A 13,233-nucleotide genomic window follows, 5' to 3' on the forward strand; every position below is an offset into this window, starting at 1 on the left:
GCATCAAAATTTTGGCCTTCCTACTCCAGAATAGATAGCACTGAAAATAAAAACTCCAGTTAAACAGACTATTTGAAAGAACACGATAACTTACTGTGTAAAACAGGTGATTAAACTATCTCTGAAGTTCTTCCAATACAAAAATTAAATTAAGCCCCATAATCACAATAACTGCTGGTGTTTATTGAGCATTTCCAATCTATGTGGCAGGGGCCATTCTGTGTACTCTTCATGGATCACTCAGAATAAGCCTCTAAGCATGAAACTAGGAAAGCACCCCTAACATACAAGAAATGCAAGTGGGACACAGATCCTTCCTTAAAAAATGTCTATAGTATAAAGCAAAATGGAAATGGAAGATCCTGAACTGTGGGGATTACCTTGTTCCCTGAAACTGGGGAGGCTGACTCCTACCTGAAGTGATTCCCTAAAGACTAGATGCCTAGAGCCACTGAGAAGGGCATCAAAAACAAACAAAACAAAACAAAACCAGAGCCTATCCAAATAATCTGGTTTGCCCCAGAGAATGGTTCCCTGCCAGACTGATAAAGCTGCACTATCAGGGCTTTCACTATCAGAGAAAGCAAAAGTGATTTCACAATAGATGAAGAGCTACAGAGTTTAAGAGTATTCATAGAGCTTTGATAAACCTGGAAATCTGAAGGGCCCTAGTAACTGGGATCTAGGATCCTGGGATTTAGGATCCTGGGATCTAAAAATACATGGACTTCCCTGGTGACTCAGTAACAAAGAAACCGCCTGCCAATACAGGAGACATGGGTTCAATCCCTGGTTTGGGAAGATCCCCTGGAGAAGAAAATGGCAACCCACTCCAGTATTCTTACCTGGGAAATCCCATGGACAGAGGAGCCTGGCGAGCTGCAGTCCATGGAGTGGCAAGAGAGTCAGACCAACTTAGCAACTAAACCACAATAAAAAGGATATGATGTGGCCGTGCCTAACATTAGTTTTGTGACCATGCGCTCACTTTAGTGTCACTACTAGGCTGCAGGGTTCTTAAGGGCAGAGGCCTTACCTTTTTTTGTTTGTTTTAATCTACCCCAGGACATAGCCTAGTCTGGGACCTGGAACATGAGAAGCACTTAATATTTAATGAGAAATACTAGTAAATGACATCCCCAGGAATGTATCTACCCTCTACACTGGGTTTAGCCTGGTAAAACCAGCCTTCTGAAGTGTGGCCTGGAGACCTCTAGTGGTCGTCTGCAGGTCACCTGCAGAACCTCTAGTTCTGCAGGCCTCCAGTGGTCGTCTGCAGAACTCAAAATCTGAAGGGCAGATTGGATGGAAAAGGTCAAATGTCAGCACACAGGTTAAGCCCAAAATAAAGAGAAACAAGTGAGTGCTATGGTAACAAACTAAAGAAGTTTAAAAGTGAAACAAAAAACTAATCCAAAGAATATAAAATTTCGATTAGTTTTATCTGAACGTGATATATGTGAAGGACTGTTTCCTATCAATTTTATTGTAAAGGACAAGTGTAGTTCATATCCCCTCATAGCACAACACTGTTTAAAAATTTTTAATTAAACATGAATGACTGGTATTCTGAAACATACTACTATTTGAGAGCCTATAAAAGAATAAAATGAGTAATTTTAGAAAGAAAAAAAAAAATCACCCCTTTAAAAATGCTAAGCATGGAAGCTAGAAAGGAAGCATTCCTTCTACATTAAATTCTCTGTCCTCCTCTCAACGACAGTGCAGCTCTCAGGGTCATCTGCCGGATCGTCTGGGATCTCAGAGACACTGCAAACCTCACTTTGAGAGTGTTGGTTACGCTGGAGAGGCACCTCTCTCAGAATTATACTCGGAGTCTCACACATAAAGAAAAAGGCTCCACTACCGTTTTCCTCATGTTAGGTAGTTAGAACAGGAAAAAGGAGTCCAAAATTGTGGTGGCTAAAAGACAAGGAAACGAAAAGCCCGCAAAAATGGAGCAAAAGAAAATCTGAGGACCAGAGTGAGAACCTCAGGTGAAACAAACAGCCCTCCTGGCTAGCCCAATTTACACAGGGCAGGCTCAGGGGGAGGAGAAAAAACGCATAAAAAGAGGTGACAAAATGGAACCCTGCTCTTCCTTTGGGTCAGCCCTCCTTCACACCTCGAGGATGTATTTTCCTCTGCTTGCCAAATAAAACGGAGCTGTAACACCGGTCTGCCGTTTCAAATCTTTGCTGCAGCGAGACAGAATCAAGGAAATTACACACTCCCCCGACTCTGAGTAGGGCATCTTACTGGGTTCATACCACAGTTCAACATATTACCCGCTGTGTCAAATTGAGCAAGTTACTTAACTTCTCTGTATCTCAGTTTCATCCTTTGTAAAACAGGATTGATAACAGCCTGCTCCAAAGCTACGCAAAGTAGATGTATTATACATACAAAGAGTATAGAGTTGTATCGTGTAACTAGGAAGGAATCAAACATTTGTTAATTTTTACAATTAATGGGTGAAAGTGATATAGGATGACCCAAGTAGGCCAACAAAGATTTGATGTCTTTAATAAGAGCAACTGGGAAAAAAAAAAAAAAAGTTTGTTTATTTTAGAAAGAACTTATGGGATTCCAGAACACTCTTAAAATGCAGCTTTTTTCTGTTTATTAACTGAAAATAATCACATTCAACTGAGATTACAGGTATTTTAAATGCCCTAAAAATAAGTAGTTGCCACAGAAGAAGTTCTGAAATACAAATCTGAAACACATCTAAGGACTGGAGAACATAAAGAAGGGGTTATCTTTTACTTTTTCTTTATAAAAGCAGTTATAATTTTGCAAAGACTCAAAAACAGCTGTGAGCATACTTCTTGGTATGGACCAAACATTCCTGTAAGGAAGAACTTTGTGGGGAAAAATCATTTATCTTACTATACATGAAACTCTTTTATAAATCCATAAAGACCAGGAAACATCTGAAGTTCTTTACTCAGTTTTATAGTAGAAATGGGTAAGTTTAGATTAACTTAAATTTAGAGAATAAAGGGAGTTGCAAAATGGGAGATGGGAGTTGAAATGTCTGAACAAAGGAAAACTGAGCTTTATCATGTGCATCAAAGAGAACATAAAAGTCCCTGAGACTTTCCCTCCACTTCCTGTGAGGGTGGGGAGAATAAGCCATACACCCAACCAACTGCTCCACCCATGAGATCTTTGAACAATAATATTCACAGAGACAAAGCCTTACTTCGAAGCAGAAAGTCCATCCTACAAAAAAGCAGAAGTTTTTGGCCCATATGTTTCTATTCAGTTTACGTACATAAAATGGTCATAGTCATTAACTACTTACCAAGCTTTCACATATGTAGGTAATAAACACATATACTCCTTGTCCAGCAAGATTTAAGGGACAAGGTACAATTTCAGAATATGAAGAAATCTACACAAAGTGACCAAACAGTCACGTGACAGGAGATACAGCTGGGGTGCACCCCTGTGGACACTTTGGGAGAGCAGAGCTCTACAGCCCTCCAGAGATATGGGAGCATGGTCCTTACACTGGCTCTGAATCCGGGTATAATTTCCACCCATGCTCTTTTAATGGCTCCCCATATTTCACCTTCCCATTCTCATTTATCCAGCCAACCAGGAAGATGGAGAGGGAGAGAAAGAATCTGAATGAAAAATGAAGAAAAAAATCTCAACAGCAAAGAATGCAGCACACAAGTTATTTGACGACCTCATATTATTGTACTCCTAGAAAAGTTAAATAGGCAGCCAAATGCTCTGCTTTTTCAGAAAGGAACTGGGAGTTCAATCTAATTGGAAAATAAAAATTCATAGGAAAAAAGGTATTACTGGGAAACAATTATACAATTGGCAAAATTATATTATCTTATGGATATAATTATCCAGTATTACAGTCACTTGTCCACATGCACATAGTGACGTCTGTCTTTTTAGATCATCACAGAACTTTAAGACACATTTAATTGCTGAAAGTAGCTCAATAATCAATGGCTTTAAATTGGAGTGTTTATTAGAGCAATGTTCTATTGTGTTTGACAAAGTAAACAAGCAAGATGGTCTTTCTCAGCAATGAAGCAAAAGTAACTGGAATGCACTTGACTGAAAATGCCCAGCCCCAAAGGTAGGGTCCATAGCTTGGGCAGAATCCTGAACTACATACTCCAGAGCAAGTCAAAACCAAAACTTACAGAAAGCAATGAACTTAACCAATGGCTAATCATTACCATACAAAATTATATTCCTTTTTTTAGTATCATGAATAATGTTAGATGGAAAACTATTCAAGAAACATGTTCTCTTCTATGGATATTCATATTATGAATGTGTCTAGAACACTACAATAAAACTAAATTTTATCTCCTTCTCATATGTGATCATCTAAGACAGTGTTTAAAATTCTAATGCTTAACAACTAAATATAATGTGTGGGCTATATCTAGATCCTAATTTTTAAAAAAAATCTATGGAAAGAGACAGTTTCTGAGACATGAGAAGTTTTAAACAGGCTGAATATTGTTGTTGTCCAGTCGGTAAGTCATGTCTGACTCTTTGCAACCCCATAGACTCAGCACACCAGGCTTCCCTGTCCTTCACTATCTTCCCGAGTTTGCTCAAACTCATGTCCATTGAGTCGGTGATGCCATCCAACCATCTCATCCTCTGTCATCCCCTTCTCCCCCCTCCTTCAGTATTTCCCAGCATCAGGGTCTTTCCCAATGAGTAGGCTCTTTGCATCAGGTGGCCAAAGTATTGGAGCTTCAGCATCAGTCCTTCCGATGAATATTCAGGGTTGATTTCATTTAGGATTGACAGGTTTGATCTCCTTGCAGTCCAAAGGACTCTCAAGAGTCTTCCCCCAAAGCTGTGGTACATATACACCATGGAATATTACTCAGCCATTAAAAAGAATTCATTTGAATCAGTTCTAATGAGATGGATGAAACTGGAGTGAAGTTTATACAAAGTGAAGTAAGCCAGAAAGATAAAGAACATTACAGCATACTAACACATATATGTGGAATTTAGAAAGATGGTAACAATAACGCTATATGCAGGGCAGAAAAGAGACACAGATGTACAGAACAGACTTTTGGACTCTGTGGGAGAAGGCGAGGGTGGGATGTTTCGAGAGAACAGCATCGAAACATGTATATTATCTAGGGTGAAACAGATCACCAGCGCAGGTTGGATGCATGAGACAAGTGCTCGGGGCTGGTGCACTGGGAAGACCCAGAGGGATGGAGTGGGGAAGGAGGCGGGAGGGGGATCGGGATGGGAAATACATGGAAACCCATGGCTGATTCATGTCAATGTATGACAAAAACCACTACAATATTGTAAAGTAATTAGCCTCCAACTAATAAAAATAAATGGAAAAAAAAAAAAAAGAGTCTTCCCTAGCACCACAGGTGGAAAGTACCAATTCTTTGGCACTGGATATTATATGACCCCAAACAATTATTAACAAGTACTCCTTTGCTAATTATTGTTAATTATTATTAAGTATGATAATGGCACAGTGGTCATGTGAGAAAGTGTTCATGCTTTAAAAATATACCTACTGTTTACGGAAAGTACCAAAGTGAAAAATGTCCATAAACTGTATCTTTTGCCTTTTATGAAGACAAAACTGAGGGAGACAACCTTAAGTTACCAGCACAGACTTGGGTTAGATATAAGAAAGAATTTCCTGACAAATGAATGAGAGATACTGGATCATAAAATGAGTGGCCAAGAAAGAACAGACCTGAAATAAACTAGTTGGCAGGTGTCATGCATATAAAACTTACATATACTAAAGTACACAGGGATGAAATGAGATTTACTTAAAAATACCTACCTCAGCTGAGGAAAAGAAAAAAGCTAAACAATGCTAATGTGGCAAAAATCTTTTTTTTTTTTTTTTTTAACCTGGACTGTAATTGCTTTAAATATTGTGTTAGTTTCTGCTGTCCAACAACATGAATCAGCTGAATGTACACATATCTACCTCTCTCTTAGCCTCCCTCTCCCGCACTCCCCATCCTACCCCTCTAGGTTATCACCGAGCTGAGCTCCCTGGGCTTTGCAGCAGCCTCCCACTAGTTATTTATTTCACACATGGTAGTGTATATACGTTAACACTACTCTCTCAGTGTATCCTACCATCTCCTCCCCCACACTGTGTTAATGTGGCAAAAAAAAATCTTCATAATTATTGAATCTGGGTGGTAGGCTTATGGAAGTTCATAGATTATTTTTCATAGTTTTCTATAAGTTCAAATTTTCATAATACTTTTTAAAAATATTTGAAAGCATCCCATTGCCCAGAAACTCTCCTAAAGGGACTCTATGAACGAGTAGGGAAAAAAAAATCTTGTGATATGTTAAAAATGAAGTAAAAATTATGAAATTGACATTTTAGGTCTATTAATTTATACAACTACTCAAAATTCCATCTAACTTAAGAGCATCTTAAAAGGAAAACTCTAATAAATTTTTATGTCAAGTGATGCTTTATTCCAAAGCAACCAAACGCATGTGCCTAAAACATATGTAAAAACATAAAAATATGTTTTAAAAAGCAGCTTTTTCTCTGCTTTCCCTTGTATTTATGTCTGAATACAGCTGACAATTTTTTTTTTTACACATCTTTCACAAAAAGCAGCCTTTTTACTGCTATAATTTTTTTAAACTCACAATATACCTTTCTATCTCAAAGATTCTTTAAAAATTATTTTCCTTCTTTAGGGAAAGCTATATCATGTGTAAATAGCTCAGCGAAATCCCTGCAGATAACTTTCTTCCAGCCAAAAGGACTAACAGAGAAAAATGAACATTTTCAAAAGCATTTTGGAGACTTATTCCAGCTACCTTTGTGCTCAGCTCTCTTTTTCCTCCCAAAATACGTCACTTAACTGTCTGTCATAACAACTCTTGCCCACTCTACCTGATCACATTCCAAAGCTGCAGCTCTTCCTGGATGCACTTCTCAGCGACGAGCTGCTCAGACAGACAGCACCTATTTAACCGAATGTGATCCTCTGCTCCTTCCTTCTTTCCTTTCCGGGCATACTGCTGTCCATCAGAAGTAATTAATGGGTTTATTATGTATGAAAGCGTCAGCCCATCAGTTCGCTGTCTGGTTTGAATAGCTCATATCAGCTCTTCATTCATGCCAAGCGTGCTCACTGTCCGGAGATGATGATAAAGCCGTACCTCCCTTCGGATTTTTCCCTCACTACTCACAGAACAGTGGACCAGAACTGTGTGTTACAGAAACACGAGAAGAACAGAAGAAATCCCTCCATCCTCTGCAGAAAGGAAGCTCATGGACTGAAAAGTTGATAAAGGGAAAAACATGGAAAGCAAGAAAATGCAACCATGTTTCTGATCCAGACCATTTTTTTTAAGGCAACTTGATTCGGGAGCATGTGTAATTCTGAAATATGAACAGAACTTTTGCAGGAGGTAAAATGTGCATAGAAAGGCTCAAGATTTTTCAATTGATGAAATAGCCAATGAATTTTTAATAAGTTCTGAACACTCAAGTTGTCTGTGGTCAGACCGAAGGCTGTTATCAGAGAAAGGCAAAATTCACCCTTCTGGTTCTATCATCCTATCCAGAAGAAATCCTCATCTACTGCATGCCATCCTAACTAGTGCTTAGAGGATTACCAGGAATACAGATACAGAGACTTGGCAGGAAAGAAAACGCGGTGGTAAAAGAAAGCATGAAAGGAAGTAGAGAAGGCATTTCAGGTATCGGAGCCTTACTATTTTCAGCCAGAGTTCAAATGACTGAGCTTCAAGCAAACCACTGCCAGGTAAGATTTAATTTTATAACATTACTCTGGGTCTCAACCACTGAAAGCAAAGCTGCTGCTGAATGAGCCAGTAGATTTGAAATCCATGTGATCCTCTCTTAAGCTCTGTGCACGTTTAAGCCTTGTGAGGTAAACGCTTGTTTTTACTTATGCTGCATAAACTAATCATCCATAACTAGGTAAGAAAATACTCCAAAATTCCATTCATTTTTTTTTCAATAATTTGTCCCATCTTTGTCTTCATTTTTAAAAGCCCAGTTTTGGTATATTTAACAGCTTGAAAAAAATGCCTGAAGAAAGCCCTACACGGGGCACAAGAGACATTCCAAATCACGTTTACCAAACATACTCAAATGTACCTTGTTTCCCAGGGCACTTGGTAGAACAAAGAAAACAGTGTGTTTTTAAAGTCATTTCTACTGAAGCAAAGGAACAAAGCTCAATGACTGATTTTTATCATTAGCCAAAAAACCCCCCACACACACACATCTGTGATGTCATCCTCATTCACACTCAAGAAAAACAATCTCTAGTAAACTAAGGTATAGCACTTCAGTAGAATATCCTAAGGTTCTGGGCATATTTTCATAACATTTATAAATGAAGACTTTTTTAACAACAGAGCAAAAAAAAATGTCTGATATCTTAATACCTCAAAAGCTTTAACTCAGATCAAATGGCCCAAACTGTACAATGCAAAGAACTAAAACCAAAGAATTTTAAAAGGTACAGTGCCTTTTAGAAATTTCCTAGAAATCACTCCATAATGAGACTTTTAGACTGTCTTATATTTTTTTTTGTCTTATGTTTTAAAAAAGAAAAGGGTTTGTCAGAATTTGAGTTCCTTAGATTTTTAGCAAAAGTTCAACCATATTAACTTCAGTAGGAAAAGTTCAAAGTTTAATCTTTTCATAAAGAAGCCCTATAAATAATATGCTCCTTCTATTAGGAGACAGAAGAGAAACAATAAAAGCAACTAAAGAGATCTTCTGATATATAAGGAAGTTTATCTAAAGTAATTATTCAGTACTTGCCTAGTACAGTCAAATGTGAAATTATTCCACGTCACTGAATTCTTTCCTTATTTAAAATTTTAGTTGATAGAGTAAATTACATGACCCATCACTCTTTTCAAGACAGTCTATAAATAAACTTAAATATCCTAAGTCTTTTGCATTGGTATTCATTACAGAAATCCACCCATCATTTTCCAGTAATGGAAAGCAGCAATTCAGATACAAGCATAATAGTGTAGTGTACCAATTCATTGCTGAGAAGAATGTTTACTTAAAAATTTCAAAATGCTTACTTTGCACATCAACCCTAACTGACAAAGAATTAAAGTATTGTTTTCTAACTACACTGAGATGCACCTGAACCCTTAAGAATTATTTTCTTTTTCCTCATTATGATATATTTTGTAAACTGACATGCTTTGAAAATATGCATATATTTTTAAGTTAAAAAAAATATTTTAACTCAATGAAAGAATTGCTTAATTAACTTAAGAGAAAACAGGAGAGTAACAATATTAGGCTCAAACAATTTGCTTTCAATAAATAGAACTGAGGAGAGTACAGAATTCCATTCCTCAAGTCTTCTGCATTTTATTTCCTCTCGAAGGTACAAAGAAACCCAGGTCTCACCAGTCTGGGGGCTGTTTCTATGCTTTATCGTCTAAAGAAAATGGAAAGACAAACCCTCTCCCCTTTAGCTGGACTGGTTAGCATCAGTCCCAATGAATCCTCACTTTTTTTCCCCATCTAAATCAATATTTCTCTATAATTCATTCTGAATAGTGATTATTGAGTTTTAAATAACAGCTTTCAAAAAGCTCATTTCAAAGAACAATTTATTTCAAATTATTCCAATATATAGTTTCTTCTTCATTTTACATGAAAAGGTAAAGAATAAAACATTAGCTAATTTTTAACACATCATTTATCGAATGATTCAAGTGAAAATTGCTTCAACTTTAGCATCCCATGGTACAAACAGATAAGAGATTTTATGCTAGAAGATTTGGTTTGATACCTAAAGATTTCATTTGTTTATGGGACTTTTTGTGTTGTGTGTTGATAGATTTAATAATTGAAGAGATTTTGAACATGCTTGGGAAGTATTCAATGACTGTTTCTGTAGTTTAGGATGCCTTTATGCTCATACGCTATAAAAGTATTATATTATAAAAGTAATATTATTGTGTATTAATGGATTCTTTCATAGAAATAGAGCAAATATCTTGGCTAGCATATCCTTGCAATGATATTTATCACCGCTTTTTTAGCTTCTGCTCTTTCTAAATCACCCAAAGGCTACACTTTTTATTTAAACCATGAAAGTATAAAAGTAAGTATATAGGTCAAAATAAAGTACATCCATTTAGTGTCTTTGCTGACTTTTTTTAGGGATGTTATCTTTGTCTGAAATACAAGCCGCATAATTTTGCACAGAAAATTAGAAATATTCCTGTAAGTCATTTTGGAGTGTTAACATTTAATGCAAAGGGACTGGTACTACATAATATTTTTAATTCAATAAATATTTACTGATATCTATATTTTTATAACTCCCCAATTTTTCCTTAGAATTTGTGAAAGAATTTCCCTCATTCCAGTATCATGGAAAAGTTTTTCAAGCTTAATTCAACAGGGTATTTCAACTAGCTGGTATCTTTCTCCCTTATCATGGTTAATTTTTCTTCATGAAATGACCAAATTTGAATTAGGCTGATGGTTCATCATGGAGATTCATCTCCTCTCCAGCTTCTTCCTGCTGAGAGAGAATCATCTTTGGTTTGTGGCATCACAATCTGAGCTGGGGAAGTGGCTTTGATAGCAAACCAATGATTATACCCTTTCAGTGTAAATAAGCTGCGAGAGATGTGAGCACTATCATTTCAAGTCCCGTCTCAGAGACTCGACAGAGACGCGCGGCAGGAGCTGAATGAGGCAAAGAGGCTTGCCCCGCATGGGTCACTTTTACAGTATCAACCATTAAAGATAAAAGTTCCATTTCACAGTTTATTTCATTAAAAATTCAAAGAAGGAGTTAACATCATGTTAATAAAAATTCACAGATGATGATAAAAGGGGAGGAGGAAGTACCAGCGAGCAACCAGGCAATAAAGAGGGACCGGGAGAGGGAGGGATGGACACCCAACCCCACCCTGGTTAAATAGATACGGACACCGCTCAGGAAATGGCAAAAATTACCAATACACTCGAAATGGGAAATAATCTCTCTGAATGAGAAACAGCCCCTAAATGTAGGTTATAAAATGATCTGGTGACAAAATTAATTAGTGTTAGGCACATACACAGTACTGGGACATGGAGGTGTGAGAAGGAAGCTGGCGAAATCCTTTTAAGAAAACATGAATTCATAAAACAGGGAAACAAAGCTACTGTGTTCTATAAAACTCTTCAACACAAATTTGCAAAAAAATTATAAAAGTAATTTGGGAGTTAGAGTTCGACAAAGGAGACAAAATGAGTGCCCCTCTTACATACATGTAAACATTTACACAGACCATCTCTCCTTTATCTTTTATGCAGTTTTAGCTGCAAAGGAGAGGACAGAAACACCAATCCTTCCACAGTGAACACATGTGCAATTTATCCTTTGATTAGTTGCAGTAGCCGTAATTCAAAATATCACTCATGTCTTAGCCTCCTAAACTCAGAGTCAACGTAAAGATTATGTGCAGAAAAACAACTACATGAATTCCTAGAGGCCAACCTGAAGACACGTCTATAGTTACTTGGGTTGCTTAAAATGACACTGTGTTAGAGAATTCCTAAAGCAATCTTCCAGTCCCATGTACTGGTTAATTACTACCACTATGTTATTCAACAGTTGTTTGAAGATTCTGTCATCATCCACTTTTCATATGGTATTCAAGGTATTAGTGAAATAGCTTGATAATCCAGATTAAATATAACCACTTTTGTAGACTCACAGTGTGATGTCACACTGTTTTCATTGTCAGAACATGTGGGCTTCCTATTTACTGACTATCACTGCAGGAATGTAGCATTGAGTAACATGCTCTTCGAGTAGCAAAAGTCAAACCCAGCTTCCAATTCAGTTATCTTTATATATATACAGATATATGTTGCAGGTCAGTTGCTCAGTCATGTCCAACTCTTTGTGACCCCATGGACTGCACACACCAAGCTTCCCTATCCATCACCAACTCCCGGAGCTTACTCAAACTCATGTCCATCGAGTCAGTGATGCCATCCAACCATCTCATCTTCTGTTGTCCCCTTTTCCTCCTGCCTTTGATCTCTCCCAGCATCAGGGTCTTTTCCAATGAGTGAGTTCTTCGCATCAGGTGACCAAAGTATTGAAGTTTCAGCTTCAGCATCAGTCCTTCCAATGAATATTCAAGACTGATTTCCTTTACGATTGACTGGTTTGATTTCCTTGCAGTGTCTAGCCAACAATCACACCTGTCATACCATATTATGGTCCAGGACTTCATCAACAGTCCAAAGGGACCAAGAACTGACCTTACTATTAAAAGGTGATTACAGGAAAACTGGGATAAGCATTTTGCAAAAGAAATTAAAGCAGTACTACAATCAGCTTGCTACAAAGATCAGGATGGGGAAGTGGCATACCTACAAATCTTACATTTATTCTGTGCTCTATGTGATGAATGGATCTATATAGATATCTAAGTCTTCTGAGTTTGAGAGCCACTGTCATTTATCTGTTAAATCTATGCCAATAATGGTGATCTCGTTCAAAGTAGGGACAAAGGCTGAAATCTATGTTGCACCTGATCCTCTCTGATATAAATTAAGATAAGAAGAGTGTGGAAGCAGGCCAGCATCACTCAGAATTCATCAGCATATGTGTTGGGGTGGAGTCAGCCACAGTCTCTAGAGATGTTCAGGATAAGCAGGCAGATGCATCCATTAGTCTCCAAGGAAATCTGTGGTTTGATGTTAGTGTGCACAGCTTGAGGTTTTTAACTTTATCCCATCATTTTTTAGCAGTGTTGCATTCTTTCAAACAAGATCTCAGATATGAAAACAGATTTCCCCTTGTTGGGTTGAGATAGAAAGCCTGGAGCTCTGTTAGCTAGAAAGTCCCCTTTGTCCCCCATTTCTCCTTGCTCTCCCCTCCCCACACTTCTTGGAAAGGCTCCTGAGGCGTATTTGCTGTATTTGTTCTGTCATCTAGAGGATCCACAAAAGCATTCCTCCCTATTTTAATACACATAGTTGAACCCATATAGAAACTGCTGAATGTCAACACTTTTATCTAAAATTCCTAGAATGAGTTACGTCAAGCCCTAGCTTTTGCTAGCCCAAACAGGCACGTGTTGCAGAACAGTGCTAGCTAAACATGCAGGCTGCTGCTCAATTATTATGTTGTCTCAACAGTGATCAAGCAACCAAGAACAAGGAGTCAAATTACAAGT

The 13,233-nt window shown here is 37.6% G+C and overlaps 2 protein-coding genes across 4 annotated transcripts in view; one reads left to right on the top strand and one right to left on the bottom strand.

Annotated features, from left to right (window-relative positions):
* AVEN (apoptosis and caspase activation inhibitor) overlaps positions 1 to 13,233 on the bottom strand; it is a 187,898-nt gene that overhangs the window by 111,982 nt on the left and 62,683 nt on the right. The window lies entirely within an intron of this gene.
* Positions 6,932 to 13,233, top strand: part of CHRM5 (cholinergic receptor muscarinic 5) — an 85,334-nt gene continuing 79,032 nt past the window's right edge. For all 3 annotated transcript variants that reach the window (XR_006343880.1, XM_043919316.1, XM_043919315.1), the window contains exon 1: positions 6,932 to 7,796. The gene's annotated coding sequence lies outside the window, so the exon portion shown is untranslated. The remainder of the gene's footprint in view (positions 7,797 to 13,233) is intronic.

This window comes from Cervus elaphus, chromosome 12 (assembly GCF_910594005.1).
Source record: "Cervus elaphus chromosome 12, mCerEla1.1, whole genome shotgun sequence".
NCBI lineage: Eukaryota > Metazoa > Chordata > Mammalia > Artiodactyla > Cervidae > Cervus > Cervus elaphus.